The sequence below is a fragment of the Musa acuminata genome, chromosome BXJ1-5 (assembly GCF_036884655.1).
Source record: "Musa acuminata AAA Group cultivar baxijiao chromosome BXJ1-5, Cavendish_Baxijiao_AAA, whole genome shotgun sequence".
In the NCBI taxonomy this organism is placed as follows: domain Eukaryota; kingdom Viridiplantae; phylum Streptophyta; class Magnoliopsida; order Zingiberales; family Musaceae; genus Musa; species Musa acuminata.
In genome coordinates, this window is record NC_088331.1 from 6,206,164 (window position 1) to 6,210,680 (window position 4,517).

The window sequence follows — 4,517 nt, forward strand, 5'->3', positions numbered from 1 at the left end:
GATACAAATATGTAGGATTGCAACACAAGACAGCATTCTAGTCCAAAACTCACCAAACATTCATCACAACTTTTGAATTCTCGTTTCTTGCCCCCACTAAAACAACTCAAAAAACAGTTACTAGGTCTATAAAATTCAAAATTACCCATACTGTTATTCAGAACTTTGCTAATGAAGCTTCAAAACCTTGAAACTCTTAAAAAACCAAAGTTACCTATACCTACACAAATGTACCTCACTTTGAGCAAATCAACTTATCACAAGTCATTAAGAGTAATTAAACTTACCTTAAAGGACATCCGTCAAAGAACAATGGAAAAAGAAAAACAATGTTGTAGCTTTTCGGAAATTGAATACATTACTATTGTAACTGGGAATGTCCACCAAAAAATTTATGTAGCAACACGTGTTACTTCAGAGATATCACATTGGAAATTAAAGGTGCTGTCATGTCATAAAGGCACTTACCAAATGTATGTCAGCAGTTATGCCAATAAGAAAACAAAAGGAAAGGAAAATACTGAAAAAAAATGAACATAAATGTGCTAAAAGAAGACATAAAAGAAGAAACATGATAAAATATGAAATATCCCCCTTACAAAGTATTATTACTCTTAACATGTTAACTACATAAAAACCATATGTGACATTCAAATTATGTTCAATTTGAAATGTCTCCTTTAAAACATCTTTTCTGGTCAATTCATACCAAAGGTACCCTTTTGAACTTGTTTTGTTAGTCAAACATAACAACCATCACTTATAACAAACACTTTGAACAGAATATACATTTCTTTAATCAATGTGCAATAGTTATTAATACATAAATTGATTCTATCACCAGATATGTCAAAAAACTTAGTCAAAGACTAATAGAGTAGAAAATGCACCACTTGTTGCCACCTCAAAACCACTTCAGACATAATAAGATAATGCAAATATGGAAGAATAGACCGGTATCACTGCAAAGAAGGGTTATACCATATCTTACTTGCAAATCACTGCAAAGAAGGGTTATACCATCAACCAGTATCATATCAACACAAGGATCTGCCACAACCAAAATTATTTTATTTTACTCAATCCAAACATAAGCAAGTAACTTGCAGCATTAGTAGCATATAATTAAATATTAAGCAGGATTAGATATTAGGTAGAGAACAATTGATGAATAATGTTTTATGCTAACATATTTGATAATATTTAGGCTGAAAGCATGATTGTTTATTTATGATAGCACAAGACTGAAGAAACAATGAAAAGAAGATTCCAACAATTAAGGTCAAGTAAGCAAATGGGAAATTACTTGCCTGAGGTCATCCTAGAATCTGACGTCTATATATATTAGTTAACTTTAATAAATTAATCTACATACTTTCAGTGTAATTTTTTTCATCTATATCTTAGATTCATATTCTTTAAATAAAATAGACAACAGGAAACATGATAGGTAAAGGAATATTTTATTATGGTATTCTTTTCATAAAATTTTATATCATAATTTTTTTTTATTACATTGTTTACATTTTTCTAATTTTTCATGTTATTATCTCCATCAAACCAATCAATCTCGTTAATCCAATCTCAAGATTTTGTTAATATCAATCATATCATCCTTAAAATATCTGTCTCAATACTGATTATGCAACTAAGATTGGTATCAGGTGCATGGGGATCTACCATGAAGAACCAAAATTCAGCAGTAAAAAAAAAAAAAAGAATAGTGACTGGAAGTATGCAGACAAATATTTGACAGCAAAACAAAAGAACTCACTACTCAAGGAGAACTTGCCTTTATATCTGTTATAAAGCTCTTCAAGATGCCTAGAATCAACAACTGTCTAGTATGTGGTTGGCCATAAAACATATGAAAAGCCTCCTCTAAATGCCAATTGCTCACTTTCAATGCCTTAAGAGCAACTCTTTCACTGTGAAAATAACAGAATCATGCTTATAAAACATCGCAACATGCATAAACATTAAAGAATAGCACATCATGGAATGTAAAACTATAAATTCTCAGAAAAGAAATGCTGATTTTGTTCAAATAATTATACCAGCATTTTTTAATTACTTTCTAAGAACTTAAAAGTAAAGTAGCCATCTAAGGCAAAATACACAGATTAGAAGCAGCATGAGGTCCGCCATACAAGAGAAATGCGCACTCAAGATAGCACTGAGATAAGAAGGTGTGATTTGAGGTGGTATCTAATGGTTGTTCTTTGTATCTCAGACACTAAAACTTGGAAACACATCATTTCATCAAAGTTAATGCTCCTACGAGTATAGAGATACATGAAAAGTATATCAAACTTCAAATTGATAGCCTTTCTCATTAAAGAACAAAGAAACAGGTTGGGATTTTTATGACAAGAAGAGAACATGGATCAACTACATATTAATTTAATGACTAGTTGCTTTTCGATCACAACCAATAGGTATTTAAGTCAACAAGGCAACAAAAAGATCATCCGAATTCTGAACTACTATGACCAGTTGACTACTAGTACTGTCAATACTAGAACAATAACAAACCGTAATGTCTGAACAAGTCGGAGAGGACTACATTGATCAAATTTTGCCATTGAACTCCCATAGTTACCAAAATTGAAGTCTCATAATTGTTAAAATTTGTCAATCCAGAATAGGTTCAGCCATTTTATTAATTTGGTCCATTTCAATCTCAGAAGTTATGTTCTTTCTTAAAATCCTGAATCAACCAAAAATTCCCGAAAGATCGGTTAGAACTCATTCAAATCATCTGACTTTCAGTCAAATCAATCAACTAATTTCAGCTAATTCTGGTCTATTTAGCATAAAAAACTAGTCAAGTCATGGCTATTACTGGATTTAAAAGGGAGAAAATAAAAAATAAGAGAATGAGAGAATATGAGAAAGAGAAAGAGGGAGAATTTATGATGGGAAAATGTGGTCTTCAACTCTACCTTAGGCTGCACTATAGAAGGATGCAGACTAGATAAAGCTATATCCTGCCTTATGACTTGAAGTTGTACATTATAAGTAATAATTTGTTAAGTTGTATATCTATTGGTATACAACACATAATTAGCTAAAGGCATAGCTTATAATTTTATGTAACATACAATGACGGATTTATAAATTTCTTAATTTTATTTTTAATTTAAAAAATTATAATTCTATTCTTTTTTTTATGTATATTGTTTCTCGGCTGATTCCGATCCGATCAGTTCACTCCAGTAGGCTTTCCACGAGAGAAGAAAAAAGAAAGAGCGCCGAGGTAAAAATGGAATAACATTACCAAAAGAAAGCTGAACATAAATCACTAATAGGGAAATCAAAGACCAGACTGCACAGTAAAGTAACAAGTATACCTCGTTCCATTAATTGCCATAAACTGCTGCACTTTGTCTCGATTTCTTCTTCCCAATTTATGCTGTTGTCAAGTCTCAGAATAAACAAAAGTTCACTTATGGATAAACGAGAACTAATCAAAATCTGAAGATCGCTATGGAGTCAGTTGCAAACTCGCAACCAAAGTAATCCATTGGCACAGAGGTGATAAAGGACCTCAACCTCAAAAACGAATTCCGATTTCCAATTAAACGCCAAGAATCTCGGAAAGAAGCAAAACGATTCCCACCAAGAATACATCCTTCGCTGAACACATGATATGACCCTCGATTAATTTCCAAGAACCAAAATACGGCGTCAAGAAACAAAAAAGATCGAGGAAGAAATATTCTTGGTCGGTAGAACATATCGTTGTTTGAATAGATTACTGCTTCAAGAAACAAAAAGAAAGGGCAAGCAAAGAAATTGGAAGCGAATTGGGTAGAAAAAGCACTCCCGAACTCCAAGAAAAAGACGGAAGAGAATTAGACAACACACAAAGACGGAAGAGAAGAAATAATAACTGACCATTTTGAGATCCCCGACGCAACCCCAACCTCTTCTTCTCCTCTCCTTATCTCGATCGACGGAAGGAGGGGCTTCGAAGAGAGCGAAATTAGGGCGTTGGGTGCCTTGTTTCTTCTCTCTCGCCTTCTCTTCCCCGTTTCGCACTCCCCTTCTCCGCGGCCACAGACCGCTGCTTCATTGACATATAACTAAGAGCTTCCACCGTAAAGACATAAATAGCCTTACCAATTTACATTAGTTACGGGTTGTTAAAGGGTAATGTAAAATAATATAAAAGGCTGAATAGGGGTTCCATGGTAAATGGATCACCTCCTCGCCTGCCCCGTCAGCATCTGGCCGCTACACGTTCGCATCGGTGAAAAGAAATGTCATCCTGCCCGTTCGTTTGAGAATGTACGGATCACAAGTTAGTTGATGGGCTTTAGTTTTCTACGCCTCGACATTTGGCGAACATTATTTGTTAATTATGCAGATTAAATGAATTAAATATGGGTCATTAATCTATTCACAATGGTGTAAATTTTCATCAATCTACCGATTACATTTGTTAATCATGAAACATGTTTGAATTTAATATCACTAGTGTTACAATCGGGGTCTTGTCCCGAAGTTGTAAG

At 33.7% G+C, this 4,517-nt stretch overlaps 1 long non-coding RNA gene across 3 annotated transcripts; it reads right to left on the reverse strand.

The window, feature by feature from the left end:
- Window positions 1–760: 760 nt before the first annotated feature.
- LOC135673364 (uncharacterized) lies at window positions 761–4,066 on the reverse strand. Of its 3 annotated transcripts, none has more exons than XR_010513291.1 (4): window positions 3,901–4,066; window positions 3,354–3,415; window positions 1,793–1,928; window positions 761–1,001 (listed from the first exon to the last, which is right to left on the reverse strand). It is a non-coding gene; the product is annotated as an uncharacterized LOC135673364 (long non-coding RNA). The 3 variants fall into 3 exon arrangements; XR_010513290.1 differs by having other exon boundaries at window positions 761–1,050; XR_010513289.1 differs by having other exon boundaries at window positions 761–1,928.
- Window positions 4,067–4,517: the final 451 nt, after the last annotated feature.